At 54.9% G+C, this 18738-nt stretch overlaps 1 protein-coding gene across 1 annotated transcript in view; it reads right to left on the reverse strand.

The window, feature by feature from the left end:
- Positions 1-18738, reverse strand: part of LOC138570280 (zinc finger protein 432-like) — a 57509-nt gene that overhangs the window by 24762 nt on the left and 14009 nt on the right. The window contains exon 2 of the mRNA XM_069649048.1: positions 1467-1523. The gene's annotated coding sequence lies outside the window, so the exon portion shown is untranslated. The remainder of the gene's footprint in view (positions 1-1466; positions 1524-18738) is intronic.

The raw sequence follows: 18738 nt of genomic DNA on the forward strand, positions 1-18738 counted from the left end.
CCTTCTCTCACCTCAGACTGTCTGTCTGCCATTAAGGAGTGGTATGTCAGTAAGGCCGAGAGCTATGGGTTGCGATGGGAGAAAGGGGCAAGATGCGCGGATGCCTGTGGCCAGCATATCAAGCTATGGGTTGCGATGGGAGAAAGGGGCGAGATGCGCGGATGCCTTTGGCCAGCATATCAAGCTATGGGTTACGATGGGAGAAAGGGGCGAGATGCGTGGATGCCAGTGGCCAGCCTATCAAGCTATGGGTTGCGATGGGAGAAAGGGGCAAGATGCGCGGATGCCAGTGGCCAGCATATCAAGCTATGGGTTGCGATGGGAGAAAGGGGCGAGATGCGCGGATGCCTGTGGCCAGCATATCAAGCTATGGGTTGCGATGGGAGAAAGGGGAGAGATGCGCGGATGCCAGTGGCCAGCATATCAAGCTATGGGTTGCGATGGGAGAAAGGGGCGAGATGCGCGGATGCCTGTGGCCAGCATATCAAGCTATGGGTTGCGATGGGAGAAAGGGGCGAGATGCGCGGATGCCAGTGGCCAGCATATCAAGCTATGCGTTGTGATGGGAGAAAGGGGCGAGATGCGCGGATGCCAGTGGCCAGCATATCAAGCTATGGGTTGCGATGGGGGAAAGGGGCGAGATGCGCGGATGCCTGTGGCCAGCATATCAAGCTATGGGTTGCGATGGGGGAAAGGGGCGAGATGCGCGGATGCCTGTGGCCAGCATATCAAGCTATGGGTTGCGATGGGGGAAAGGGGCGAGATGCGCGGATGCCTGTGGCCAGCATATCAAGCTATGGGTTGCAATGGGATAAAGGGGCGAGATGCGCGGATGCCAGTGGCCAGCATATCAAGCTATGGGTTGCGATGTGAGAAAGAGGCGAGATGTGCGGATGCCTGTGGCCAGCATATCAAGCTATGGGTTGCGATGTGAGAAAGAGGCGAGGTGCGCGGATGCCTGTGGCCAGCATATCAAGCTATGGGTCATTATGGGGAGAACGGAAAGCGGGCCCAAAACTTGTTGAGGCCAACATATCAAGGTAGTTAGTGATGAATAGAAGGGGGTAGGGTTGAACATAGACTCTTGGGGCCAGCATATCAAGCTATGGCATGTGACAGGGGTGCAGGGTGCGTAGATTCTTGGATCTTTTGTTTGGGTGGTAAGACACATTTGTAATCTGTCCGAACAGGGCCACTAAAATAAGTGAACTTGTTGAAAACATGACTTCCTAATCACTGTTTATTGATAAATATGCTCTAAAATGCACCCTTTTACTACCAGCCAAACTATTCTTGGCTGGTTGGGTTTGCTTGCTACGCTTCTTTGCTCAGTGCGACATGAGGCCACAAACAACATTTTTCAGGGCTACTTTGGGTTCCTAGTGCACCGCTGTGCACGAGGGGAGGAAAAGGAGTAGAGAACGACATGTGCAGAGAGGCAGACACACATCACAGCAGCTATTTACCTTTTGCAGTCTGTGCTCCGGGCCTTTTGCTGAACACGGGGACACGCCAATAAAGTGCTTAGGTTTGGAGAAAGCAAACATTATCACATGATTAATTCATGTACAATAAGAATGACGCCAGCATTTACATGCCACCCAGAGACAATATATTATGGAAATGTACAAACGCCCCCACCCCCAGCCACACCCCCAGCCCCACCCCCTCCATCATAACCACCCCTGCCCCCATCATCATCATCATTACCTGCCCCAACCATCATAACCTACCCCCAATACCCCCATCCACACCCCCTCCATCATAACCACCCCTACCCCCATCATCATCAACATCTGCCCCAACCATCATAACCTACCCCCAATACCCCCATCCACACCCCCTCCATCATACCCACCCCTACCCCCATCATCATCATCTGCCCCAACCATCATAACCTACCTCCAATCCCCCCCATCCACACCCCCTCCATCATACCCACCCCTACCCCCATCATCATCATCTGCCCCAACCATCATAACCTACCCCCAATACCCCCCATCCACACCCCCTCCATCATAACCACCCCTACCCCCATCATCATCATCATCTGCCCCAACCATCATAACCTACCCCCAATACGCCCATCCACACCCCTCCATCATAACCACCCCTACCCTATCATCATCATCATCTGCCCCAACCATCATAACCTACCCCCAATACCCCCATCCACACCCCCTCCATCATAACCACCCCTACCCCATCATCATTATCTGCCCCAACCATCATAACCTACCCCCAATCCCCCCTATCCACACCCCCCCCATCATAACCACCCCTACCCCCAACATCATCATCTGCCCCACCCATCATAACCTACCCCCAATATCCCCATCCACACCCCCTCCATCATACCCACCCCTACCCCCAACATCATCATCTACCCCACCCATCAAAACCTACCCCCAATCCCCCCCATCCACACCCCCTCCATCATAACCACCCCCATCATCTGCCCCAACCATCATAACCTACCCCCAATACCCCCATCCACACCCCCTCCATCATACCCACCCCTACCCCCATCATCATCATCTGCCCCAACCATCATAACCTACCCCCAATCCCCCCATCCACACCCCCTCCATCATAACCACCCCATCATCATCATCATCTGCCCCAACCATCATAACCTACCCCCAATACACACCCCCTCCATCATAACCACCCCTACCCCCATCATCTGCCCCAACCATCATAACCTACCCCCAATACCCCCCATCCACACCCCTCCATCATAACCACCCCTACCCCATCATCATCTGCCCCAACCATCATAACCTACCCCCAATACCCCCATCCACACCCCCTCCATCATAACCACCCCTACCCCCATCATCATCATCTGCCCCAACCATCATAACCTACCCCCAATCCCCCCCATCCACACCCCCTCCATCATAACCACCCCCATCATCATCATCATCATCTGCCCCAACCATCATAACCTACCCCCAATACCCCCATCCACACCCCTCCATCATAACCACCCCTACCCCCATCATCATCATCATCATCTGCCCCAACCATCATAACCTACCCCCAATACCCCCATCCACACCCCCTCCATCATAACCACCCCCATCATCATCATCTGCCCCAACCATCATAACCTACCCCCAATCCCCCCATCCACACCCCTCCATCATAACCACCCCTACCCCCAACATCATCATCATCTGCCCCAACCATCATAACCTACCCCCAATACCCCCCATCCACACCCCCTCCATCATAACCACCCCTACCCCCATCATCATCATCATCTGCCCCAACCATCATAACCTACCCCCAATACCCCCATCCACACCCCTCCATCATAACCACCCCTACCCCCACCATCATCATCATCTGCCCCAACCATCATAACCTACCCCCAATACCACCCATCCACACACCCTCCATCATACCCACCCGTACCCCATCATCATCATCTGCCCCAACCATCATAACCTACCCCCAATACCCCCATCCACACCCCCTCCATCATAACCACCCCTACCCCCATCATCATTATCTGCCCCAACCATCATAACCTACCCCCAATCCCCCCATCCACACCCCCTCCATCATAACCACCCCCATCATCATCATCTGCCCCAACCATCATAACCTACCCCCAATACCCCCCATCCACACCCCCTCCATCATAACCACCCCTACCCCCATCATCATCATCTGCCCCAACCATCATAACCTACCCCCAATACCCCCATCCACACCCCTCCATCATAACCACCCCTACCCCCATCATCATCATCTGCCCCAACCATCATAACCTACCCCCAATACCCCCATCCACACCCCAACCATCATAACCTACCCCCAATACCCTCATCCACACCCCCTCCATCATACCCACCCCTACCCCCATCATCATCATCTGCCCCAACCATCATAACCTACCCCCTATCCCCCCCATCCACACACCTCCATCATAACCACCCCTGCCCCCAACATCATCATCTGCCCCACCCATCATAACCTACCCCCAATACCCCCATCCACACCCCCTCCATCATAACCACCCCTACCCCATCATCATCATCTGCCCCAACCATCATAACCTACCCCCAATACCCCCCATCCACACCCCCTCCATCATAACCACCCCCATCATCATCTGCCCCAACCATCATAACCTACCCCCAATCCCCCCATCCACACCCCCTCCATCATAACCACCCCTACCCCCATCATCATCATCTGCCCCAACCATCATAACCTACCCCCCACACCCCCATCCACACTCCCTCCATCATAACCACCCCTACCCCCATCATCATCATCTGCCCCAACCATCATAACCTACCCCCAATCCCCCCCATCCACACCCTCTCCATCATAACCACCCCATCATCATCATAACCTACCCCCAATACCCCCATCCACACCCCCTCCATCATACCCACCCCTACCCCCATCATCATCATCTGCCCCAACCATCATAACCTACCCCCAATCCCCCCATCCACACCCCCTCCATCATAACCACCCCATCATCATCATCTGCCCCAACCATCATAACCTACCCCCAATACACACCCCCTCCATCATAACCACCCCTACCCCCATCATCTGCCCCAACCATCATAACCTACCCCCAATACCCCCCATCCACACCCCTCCATCATAACCACCCCTACCCCATCATCATCTGCCCCAACCATCATAACCTACCCCAATACCCCCATCCACACCCCCTCCATCATAACCACCCCTACCCCCATCATCATCTGCCCCAACCATCATAACCTACCCCCAATCCCCCCCATCCACACCCCCTCCATCATAACCACCCCCATCATCATCATCATCATCATCTGCCCCAACCATCATAACCTACCCCCAATACCCCCATCCACACCCCTCCATCATAACCACCCCTACCCCCATCATCATCATCATCATCTGCCCCAACCATCATAACCTACCCCCAATACCCCCATCCACACCCCCTCCATCATAACCACCCCATCATCATCATCATCTGCCCCAACCATCATAACCTACCCCCAATCCCCCCATCCACACCCCTCCATCATAACCACCCCTACCCCCAACATCATCATCATCTGCCCCAACCATCATAACCTACCCCCAATACCCCCCATCCACACCCCCTCCATCATAACCACCCCTACCCCCATCATCATCATCTGCCCCAACCATCATAACCTACCCCCAATACCCCCATCCACACCCCTCCATCATAACCACCCCTACCCCCACCATCATCATCATCTGCCCCAACCATCATAACCTACCCCCAATACCACCCATCCACACACCCTCCATCATACCCACCCGTACCCCCATCATCATCATCTGCCCCAACCATCATAACCTACCCCCAATACCCCCATCCACACCCCCTCCATCATAACCACCCCTACCCCCATCATCATTATCTGCCCCAACCATCATAACCTACCCCCAATCCCCCCATCCACACCCCCTCCATCATAACCACCCCCATCATCATCATCTGCCCCAACCATCATAACCTACCCCCAATACCCCCCATCCACACCCCTCCATCATAACCACCCCTACCCCCATCATCATCATCTGCCCCAACCATCATAACCTACCCCCAATACCCCCATCCACACCCCTCCATCATAACCACCCCTACCCCATCATCATCATCTGCCCCAACCATCATAACCTACCCCCAATACCCCCATCCACACCCCAACCATCATAACCTACCCCCAATACCCTCATCCACACCCCCGCCATCATACCCACCCCTACCCCCATCATCATCATCTGCCCCAACCATCATAACCTACCCCATATCCCCCCATCCACACACCTCCATCATAACCACCCCTACCCCCAACATCATCATCTGCCCCACCCATCATAACCTACCCCCAATACCCCCATCCACACCCCCTCCATCATAACCACCCCTACCCCATCATCATCATCTGCCCTAACCATCATAACCTACCCCCAATACCCCCCATCCACACCCCCTCCATCAGAACCACCCCCATCATCATCATCTGCCCCAACCATCATAACCTACCCCCAATCCCCCCATCCACACCCCCTCCATCATAACCACCCCTACCCCCATCATCATCATCTGCCCCAACCATCATAACCTACCCCCCACACCCCCCATCCACACCCCCTCCATCATAATCACCCCTACCCCCATCATCATCATCTGCCCCAACCATCATAACCTACCCCCAATCCCCCCAATCCCCGCCATCCACACCCCCTCCATCATAACCACCCCCATCATCATCATCACCATCATCTGCCCCAACCATCATAACCTACCCCTAATCCCCCCCATCCACACCCCCTCCATCATAACCACCCCTACCCCATCATCATCTGCCCCAACCATCATAACCTACCCCCAATCCCCCCATCCACACCCCCTCCATCATAACCACCCCCATCATCATCATCATCTGCCCCAACCATCATAACCTACCCCCAATCCCCCCCATCCACACCCCTCCATCATAACCACCCCTACCCCCAACATCATCATCTGCCCCAACCATCATAACCTACCCCCAATACCCCCATCTACACCCCTCCATCATAACCACCCCTACCCCCATCATCATCATCATCTGCCCCAACCATCATAACCTACCCCCAATACCCCCATCCACACCCCTCCATCATAACCACCCCTACCCCCATCATCATCATCATCTGCCCCAACCATCATAACCTACCCCCAATACGCCCATCCACACCCCTCCATCATAACCACCCCTACCCCCATCATCATCATCATCTGCCCCAACCATCATAGCCTACCCCCAATAACCCCCATCCACACCCCCTCCATCATACCCACCCCTACCCCCATCATCATCATCTGCCCCAACCATCATAACCTACCCCCAATCACCCCATCCACATCCCCTCCATCATAACCACCCCTACCCCATCATCATCTGCCCCAAACATCATAACCTACCCCCAATACCCCCATCCACACCCCCTCCATCATAACCACCCCCATCATCATCATCTGCCCCAACCATCATAACCTACCCCCAATACCCCCCATCCACACCCCCTCCATCACAACCACCCCTACCCCCATCATCATCATCATCTGCCCCAACCATCATAATCTACCCCCAATACACACCCCCTCCATCATAACCACCCCTACCCCCATCATCTGCCCCAACCATCATAACCTACCCCCAATACCCCCATCCACACCCCTCCATCATAACCACCCCTACCCCATCATCATCTGCCCCAACCATCATAACCTACCCCCAATACCCCCATCCACACCCCCTCCATCATAACCACCCCTACCCCCATCATCATCATCTGCCCCAACCATCATAACCTACCCCCAATCCCCCCCATCCACACCCCCTCCATCATAACCACCCCCATCATCATCATCATCATCATCTGCCCCAACCATCATAACCTACCCCCAATACCCCCATCCACACCCCTCCATCATAACCACCCCTACCACCATCATCATCATCATCTGCCCCAACCATCATAACCTACCCCCAATACCCCCATCCACACCCCCTCCATCATAACCACCCCCATCATCATCATCTGCCCCAACCATCATAACCTACCCCCAATCCCCCCCATCCACACCCCTCCATCATAACCACCCTACCCCCAACATCATCATCATCTGCCCCAACCATCATAACCTACCCCCAATACCCCCCATCCACACCCCCTCCATCATAACCACCCCTACCCCCATCATCATCATCATCATCTGCCCCAACCATCATAACCTACCCCCAATACCCCCATCCACACCCCTCCATCATAACCACCCCTACCCCCACCATCATCATCATCTGCCCCAACCATCATAACCTACCCCCAATACCACCCATCCACACACCCTCCATCATACCCACCCGTACCCCCATCATCATCATCTGCCCCAACCATCATAACCTACCCCCAATACCCCCATCCACACCCCCTCCATCATAACCACCCCTACCCCATCATCATTATCTGCCCCAACTATCATAACCTACCCCCAATCCCCTCATCCACACCCCCTCCATCATAACCACCCCCATCATCATCATCTGCCCCAACCATCATAACCTACCCCCAATACCCCCCATCCACACCCCCTCCATCATAACCACCCCTACCCCCATCATCATCATCTGCCCCGACCATCATAACCTACCCCCAATACCCCCATCCACACCCCTCCATCATAACCACCCCTACCCCCATCATCATCATCATCTGCCCCAACCATCATAACCTACCCCCAATACCCCCATCCACACCCCTCCATCATAACCACCCCTACCCCCATCATCATCATCATCTGCCCCAACCATCATAACCTACCCCCAATACGCCCATCCACACCCCTCCATCATAACCACCCCTAACCCCATCATCATCATCATCTGCCCCAACCATCATAGCCTACCCCCAATAACCCCCATCCACACCCCCTCCATCATACCCACCCCTACCCCCATCATCATCATCTGCCCCACCCATCATAACCTACCCCCAATCCCCCCCATCCACACCCCCTCCATCATAACCACCCCCATCATCATCATCACCATCATCTGCCCCAACCATCATAACCTACCCCTAATTCCCCCCATCCACACCCCCTCCATCATAACCACCCCTACCCCCATCATCATCTGCCCCAACCATCATAACCTACCCCCAATCCCCCCATCCACACCCCCTCCATCATAACCACCCCCATCATCATCATCATCTGCCCCAACCATCATAACCTACCCCCAATCCCCCCCATCCACACCCCTACATCATAACCACCCCTACCCCCAACATCATCATCTGCCCCAACCATCATAACCTACCCCCAATACCCCCATCTACACCCCTCCATCATAACCACCCCTACCCCATCATCATCATCATCTGCCCCAACCATCATAACCTACCCCCAATACCCCCATCCACACCCCTCCATCATAACCACCCCTACCCCCATCATCATCATCATCTGCCCCAACCATCATAACCTACCCCAATACGCCCATCCACACCCCTCCATCATAACCACCCCTACCCCCATCATCATCATCTGCCCCAACCATCATAGCCTACCCCCAATAACCCCCATCCACACCCCCTCCATCATACCCACCCCTACCCCCATCATCATCATCTGCCCCAACCATCATAACCTACCCCCAATCACCCCATCCACATCCCCTCCATCATAACCACCCCTACCCCATCATCATCTGCCCCAAACATCATAACCTACCCCCAATACCCCCATCCACACCCCCTCCATCATAACCACCCCCATCATCATCATCTGCCCCAACCATCATAACCTACCCCCAATACCCCCCATCCACACCCCCTCCATCACAACCACCCCTACCCCCATCATCATCATCATCTGCCCCAACCATCATAATCTACCCCCAATACACACCCCCTCCATCATAACCACCCCTACCCCCATCATCTGCCCCAACCATCATAACCTACCCCCAATACCCCCATCCACACCCCTCCATCATAACCACCCCTACCCCATCATCATCTGCCCCAACCATCATAACCTACCCCCAATACCCCCATCCACACCCCCTCCATCATAACCACCCCTACCCCCATCATCATCATCTGCCCCAACCATCATAACCTACCCCCAATCCCCCCCATCCACACCCCCTCCATCATAACCACCCCCATCATCATCATCTGCCCCAACCATCATAACCTACCCCCAATACCCCCCATCCACACCCCCTCCATCACAACCACCCCTACCCCCATCATCATCATCATCTGCCCCAACCATCATAATCTACCCCCAATACACACCCCCTCCATCATAACCACCCCTACCCCCATCATCTGCCCCAACCATCATAACCTACCCCCAATACCCCCATCCACACCCCTCCATCATAACCACCCCTACCCCATCATCATCTGCCCCAACCATCATAACCTACCCCCAATACCCCCATCCACACCCCCTCCATCATAACCACCCCTACCCCATCATCATCATCTGCCCCAACCATCATAACCTACCCCCAATCCCCCCCATCCACACCCCCTCCATCATAACCACCCCCATCATCATCATCATCATCTGCCCCAACCATCATAACCTACCCCCAATACCCCCATCCACACCCCTCCATCATAACCACCCCTACCACCATCATCATCATCATCTGCCCCAACCATCATAACCTACCCCCAATACCCCCATCCACACCCCCTCCATCATAACCACCCCCATCATCATCATCTGCCCCAACCATCATAACCTACCCCCAATCCCCCCCATCCACACCCCTCCATCATAACCACCCTACCCCCAACATCATCATCATCTGCCCCAACCATCATAACCTACCCCCAATACCCCCCATCCACACCCCCTCCATCATAACCACCCCTACCCCCATCATCATCATCATCTGCCCCAACCATCATAACCTACCCCCAATCCCCCCATCCACACCCCCTCCATCATAACCACCCCTACCCCCATCATCATCATCTGCCCCAACCATCATAACCTACCCCCCACACCCCCCATCCACACCCCCTCCATCATAACCACCCCTACCCCCATCATCATCATCTGCCCCAACCATCATAACCTACCCCCAATCCCCCCAATCCCCGCCATCCACACCCCCTCCATCATAACCACCCCCATCATCATCATCACCATCATCTGCCCCAACCATCATAACCTACCCCTAATCCCCCCATCCACACCCCCTCCATCATAACCACCCCTACCCCATCATCATCTGCCCCAACCATCATAACCTACCCCCAATCCCCCCATCCACACCCCCTCCATCATAACCACCCCCATCATCATCATCATCTGCCCCAACCATCATAACCTACCCCCAATCCCCCCCATCCACACCCCTCCATCATAACCACCCCTACCCCCAACATCATCATCTGCCCCAACCATCATAACCTACCCCCAATACCCCCATCTACACCCCTCCATCATAACCACCCCTACCCCCATCATCATCATCATCTGCCCCAACCATCATAACCTACCCCCAATACCCCCATCCACACCCCTCCATCATAACCACCCCTACCCCCATCATCATCATCATCTGCCCCAACCATCATAACCTACCCCCAATACGCCCATCCACACCCCTCCATCATAACCACCCCTACCCCCATCATCATCATCATCTGCCCCAACCATCATAGCCTACCCCCAATAACCCCCATCCACACCCCCTCCATCATACCCACCCCTACCCCCATCATCATCATCTGCCCCAACCATCATAACCTACCCCCAATCACCCCATCCACACCCCCTCCATCATAACCACCCCCATCATCATCATCTGCCCCAACCATCATAACCTACCCCCAATACCCCCCATCCACACCCCCTCCATCACAACCACCCCTACCCCCATCATCATCATCATCTGCCCCAACCATCATAATCTACCCCCAATACACACCCCCTCCATCATAACCACCCCTACCCCCATCATCTGCCCCAACCATCATAACCTACCCCCAATACCCCCATCCACACCCCTCCATCATAACCACCCCTACCCCATCATCATCTGCCCCAACCATCATAACCTACCCCCAATACCCCCATCCACACCCCCTCCATCATAACCACCCCTACCCCCATCATCATCATCGCCCCAACCATCATAACCTACCCCCAATCCCCCCCATCCACACCCCCTCCATCATAACCACCCCCATCATCATCATCATCATCTGCCCCAACCATCATAACCTACCCCCAATACCCCCATCCACACCCCTCCATCATAACCACCCCTACCACCATCATCATCATCATCTGCCCCAACCATCATAACCTACCCCCAATACCCCCATCCACACCCCCTCCATCATAACCACCCCCATCATCATCATCTGCCCCAACCATCATAACCTACCCCCAATCCCCCCCATCCACACCCCTCCATCATAACCACCCTACCCCCAACATCATCATCATCTGCCCCAACCATCATAACCTACCCCCAATACCCCCCATCCACACCCCCTCCATCATAACCACCCCTACCCCCATCATCATCATCATCATCTGCCCCAACCATCATAACCTACCCCCATACCCCCATCCACACCCCTCCATCATAACCACCCCTACCCCCACCATCATCATCATCTGCCCCAACCATCATACTACCCCCAATACCACCCATCCACACACCTCCATCATACCCACCCGTACCCCCATCATCATCATCTGCCCCAACCATCATAACCTACCCCCAATACCCCATCCACACCCCCTCCATCATAACCACCCCTACCCCCATCATCATTATCTGCCCCAACCATCATAACCTACCCCCAATCCCTCATCCACACCCCCTCCATCATAACCACCCCCATCATCATCATCTGCCCCAACCATCATAACCTACCCCCAATACCCCCCATCCACACCCCCTCCATCATAACCACCCTACCCCCATCATCATCATCTGCCCCGACCATCATAACCTACCCCCAATACCCCCATCCACACCCCTCCATCATAACCACCCCTACCCCCATCATCATCATCATCTGCCCCAACCATCATAACCTACCCCCATACCCCCATCCACACCCCTCCATCATAACCACCCCTACCCCCATCATCATCATCATCTGCCCCAACCATCATAACCTACCCCCAATACGCCCAATCCACACCCCTCCATCATAACCACCCCTACCCCCATCATCATCATCATCTGCCCCAACCATCATAGCCTACCCCCAATAACCCCCATCCACACCCCCTCCTTCATACCCACCCCTACCCCCATCATCATCATCTGCCCCACCCATCATAACCTACCCCAATCCCCCCATCCACACCCCCTCCATCATAACCACCCCCATCATCATCATCACCATCATCTGCCCCAACCATCATAACCTACCCCTAATTCCCCCCATCCACACCCCCTCCATCATAACCACCCCTACCCCCATCATCATCTGCCCCAACCATCATAACCTACCCCCAATCCCCCCATCCCACCCCCTCCATCATAACCACCCCCATCATCATCATCATCTGCCCCAACCATCATAACCTACCCCCAATCCCCCCCATCCACACCCCTACATCATAACCACCCCTACCCCCAACATCATCATCTGCCCCAACCATCATAACCTACCCCCAATACCCCCATCTACACCCCTCCATCATAACCACCCCTACCCCATCATCATCATCATCTGCCCCAACCATCATAACCTACCCCCAATACCCCCATCCACACCCCTCCATCATAACCACCCCTACCCCCATCATCATCATCATCTGCCCCAACCATCATAACCTCCCCCAATACGCCCATCCACACCCCTCCATCATAACCACCCCTACCCCCATCATCATCATCATCTGCCCAACCATCATAGCCTACCCCCAATAACCCCCATCCACACCCCCTCCATCATACCCACCCCTACCCCCATCATCATCATCTGCCCCAACCATCATAACCTACCCCCAATCACCCCATCCACATCCCCTCCATCATAACCACCCCTACCCCATCATCATCTGCCCCAAACATCATAACCTACCCCCAATACCCCCATCCACACCCCCTCCATCATAACCACCCCCATCATCATCATCTGCCCCAAACCATCATAACCTACCCCCAATACCCCCCATCCACCCCCTCCATCACAACCACCCCTACCCCCATCATCATCATCATCTGCCCCAACCATCATAATCTACCCCCAATACAACCCCTCCATCATAACCACCCCTACCCCCATCATCTGCCCCAACCATCATAACCTACCCCCAATACCCCCATCCACACCCCTCCATCATAACCACCCCTACCCCATCATCATCTGCCCCAACCATCATAACCTACCCCCAATACCCCCATCCACACCCCCTCCATCATAACCAGCCCTACCCCATCATCATCATCTGCCCCAACCATCATAACCTACCCCCAATCCCCCCCATCCACACCCCCTCCATCATAACCACCCCCATCATCATCATCATCATCTGCCCCAACCATCATAACCTACCCCCAATACCCCCCATCCACACCCCTCCATCATAACCACCCCTACCACCATCATCATCATCATCTGCCCCAACCATCATAACTACCCCCCAATACCCCCATCCACACCCCCTCCATCATAACCACCCCCATCATCATCTGCCCCAACCATCATAACCTACCCCCAATCCCCCCCATCCACACCCCTCCATCATAACCACCCTACCCCCAACATCATCATATCTGCCCCAACCATCATAACCTACCCCCAATACCCCCATCCACACCCCCTCCATCATAACCACCCCTACCCCCATCATCATCATCATCTGCCCCAACCATCATAACCTACCCCCAATACCCCCATCAACACCCCTCCATCATAACCACCCCTACCCCCCATCATCATCATCTGCCCCAACCATCATAACCTACCCCCAATACCACCCCATCCACACACCCTCCATCATACCAACCCGTACCCCCATCATCATCATCTGCCCCAACCATCATAACTAACCCCAATACCCCCATCCACACCCCCTCCATCATAACACCCCTACCCCATCATCAATATCTGCCCCAACCATCATAACCTACCCCCAATCCCCTCATCCACACCCCCTCCATCATAACCACCCCCATCATCATCATCTGCCCCAACCATCATAACCTACCCCCAATACCCCCCATCCACACCCCCTCCATCATAACCACCCCTACCATCATCATCATCTGCCCCGACCATCATAACCTACCCCAATACCCCCATCCACACCCTCCATCATAACCACCCCTACCCCCATCATCATCTGCCCCAACCATCATAACCTACCCCCAATACCCCAATCCACACCCCAACCATCATAACCTACCCCCAATACCCTCATCCACACCCCCTCCATCATACCCACCCCTACCCCCATCATCATCATCTGCCCCAACCATCATAACCTACCCCCTATCCCCCCATCCACACACCTCCATCATAACCACCCCTACCCCCAACATCATCATCTGCCCCATCCATCATAACCTACCCCCAATACCCCCATCCACACCCCCTCCATCATAACCACCCCTACCCCATCATCATCATCTGCCCCAACCATCATAACCTACCCCCAATACCCCCCATCCACACCCCCTCCATCATAACCACCCCATCATCATCATCTGCCCCAACCATCATAACCTACCCCCAATGCCCCCATCCACACCCCTCCTCATAACCACCCCTACCCCATCATCATCATCTGCCCCAACCATCATAACCTACCCCCCACACCCCCCATCCACACCCCCTCCATCATAACCACCCCTACCCCCATCATCATCATCTGCCCCAACCATCATAACCTACCCCCCACACCCCCCATCCACACCCCCTCCATCATAACCACCCCTACCCCCATCATCATCATCTGCCCCAACCATCATAACCCTACCCCCAATACCCCCATCCACACCCCCTCCATCATAACCACCCCCATCATCATCATCTGCCCCAACCATCATAACCTACCCCATATCCCCCCACACACCCCTCCATCATAACCACCCTACCCCCAACATCATCATCATCTGCCCCAACCATCATAACCTACCCCCAATACCCCCCATCCACACCCCCATCATAACCACCCCTACCCCCATCATCATCATCATCTGCCCCAACCATCATAACCTACCCCCAATACCCCCATCCACACCCCTCCATCATAACCACCCCTACCCCCACCATCATCATCATCTGCCCCAACCATAATAACCTACCCCAATACCACCCATCCACACACCCTCCATCATACCCACCCGTACCCCCATCATCATCATCTGCCCCAACCATCATAACCTACCCCCAATACCCCCATCCACACCCCCTCCATCATAACTACCCCTACCCCCATCATCATTATCTGCCCCAACCATCATAACCTACCCCCAATGCCCCCCATCCCACACCCACCCCTCCATCATAACCACCCCCATCATCATCATCTGCCCCAACCATCATAACCTACCCCCAATACCCCCCATCCACACCCCCTCCATCATAACCACCCCTACCCCATCATCATCATCTGCCCCAACCATCATAACCTACCCCCAATACCCCCATCCACACCCCTCCATCATAACCACCCCTACCCCATCATCATCATCTGCCCCAACCATCATAACCTACCCCCAATACCCCCATCCACACCCCAACCATCATAACCTACCCCCAATACCCTCATCCACACCCCCTCCATCATACCCACCCCTACCCCCATCATCATCATCTGCCCCAACCATCATAACCTACCCCCTATCCCCCCATCCACACACCTCCATCATAACCACCCCCACCCCCAACATCATCATCTGCCCCACCCATCATAACCTACCCCCAATACCCCCATCCACACCCCCTCCATCATAACCACCCCTACCCCATCATCATCATCTGCCCCAACCATCATAACTACCCCCAATACCCCCCATCCACACCCCCTCCATCATAACCACCCCATCATCATCATCTGCCCCAACCATCATAACCTACCCCCAATCCCCCATCCACACCCCCTCCATCATAACCACCCCTACCCCCATCATCATCATCTGCCACAACCATCATAACCTACCCCCCACACCCCCCATCCACACCCCCTCCATCATAACCACCCCTACCCCCATCATCATCATCTGCCCCAAACCATCATAACCTACCCCCAATCCCCCCCATCCACACCCCTCCATCATAACCACCCCCATCATCCATCATCACCATCATCTGCCCCAACCATCATAACCTACCCCTAATCCCCCCATCCACACCCCCTCCATCATAACCACCCCTACCCCCATCATCATCTGCCCCAACCATCATAACCTACCCCCAATCCCCCCATCCACACCCCCTCCATCATAACCACCCCCATCATCATCATCATCAGCCCCAACCATCATAACCTACCCCCATCCCCCCATCCACACCCATCCATCATAACCACCCGTACCCCCATCATCATCATCTGCCCCAACCATCATAACCTACCCCAATACCCCCATCCACACCCCCTCCATCATAACTACCCCTACCCCCATCATCATTATCTGCCCCAACCATCATAACCTACCCCCAATCCCCCCATCCACACCCCCTCCTCATAACCACCCCCATCATCATCATCTGCCCCAACCATCATAACCTACCCCCAATACCCCCATCCACACCCCCTCCATCATAACCACCCCTACCCCCATCATCATCATCTGACCCAACCATCATAACCTACCCCCAATACCCCCATCCACACCCCTCCATCATAACCACCCCTACCCCCATCATCATCATCTGCCCCAACCATCATAACCTACCCCCAATACCCCCATCCACACCCCTCCATCATAACCACCCCTACCCCCACCATCATCATCATCTGCCCCAACCATAATAACCTACCCCCAATACCACCCATCCACACACCCTCCATCATACCCACCCGTACCCCCATCATCATCATCTGCCCCAACCATCATAACCTACCCCCAATACCCCCATCCACACCCCCTCCATCATAACTACCCCTACCCCCATCATCATTATCTGCCCCAACCATCATAACCTACCCCCAATCCCCCCATCCACACCCCCTCCATCATAACCACCCCCATCATCATCATCTGCCCCAACCATCATAACCTACCCCAATACCCCCCATCCACACCCCCTCCATCATAACCACCCCTACCCCATCATCATCATCTGCCCCAACCATCATAACCTACCCCCAATACCCCCATCCACACCCCTCCATCATAACCACCCCTACCCCATCATCATCATCTGCCCCAACCATCATAACCTACCCCCATACCCCCATCCACACCCCAACCATCATAACCTACCCCCAATACCCTCATCCACACCCCCTCCATCATACCCACCCCTACCCCCATCATCATCATCTGCCCCAACCATCATAACCTACCCCTATCCCCCCCATCCACACACCTCCATCATAACCACCCCTACCCCCAACATCATCATCTGCCCCACCCATCATAACCTACCCCCAATACCCCCATCCACACCCCCTCCATCATAACCACCCCTACCCCATCATCATCATCTGCCCCAACCATCATAACCTACCCCCAATACCCCCCATCCCCACCCCCTCCATCATAACCACCCCATCATCATCATCTGCCCCAACCATCATAACCTTCCCCAATCCCCCCCATCCACACCCCCTCCATCATAACCACCCCTACCCCCATCATCATCATCTGCCACAACCATCATAACCTACCCCACACCCCCATCCACACCCCCTCCATCATAACCACCCCTACCCCATCATCATCATCTGCCCAACCATCATAACCTACCCCCAATCCCCCCATCCACACCCCCTCCATCATAACCACCCCCATCATCATCATCACCATCATCTGCCCCAACCATCATAACCTACCCCTAATCCCCCCATCCACACCCCCTCCATTCATAACCACCCCTACCCCCATCATCATCTGCCCCAAACCATCATAACCTACCCCCCAATCCCCCCATCCACACCCCCTCCATCATAACCACCCCCATCATCATCATCATCTGCCCCAACCATCATAACCTACCCCCAATCCCCCCATCCAC

This window comes from Ambystoma mexicanum, chromosome 2q, assembly GCF_040938575.1.
Source record: "Ambystoma mexicanum isolate Mex_15411 chromosome 2q, UKY_AmexF1_1, whole genome shotgun sequence".
Classification (NCBI taxonomy): Eukaryota; Metazoa; Chordata; class Amphibia; order Caudata; family Ambystomatidae; genus Ambystoma; species Ambystoma mexicanum.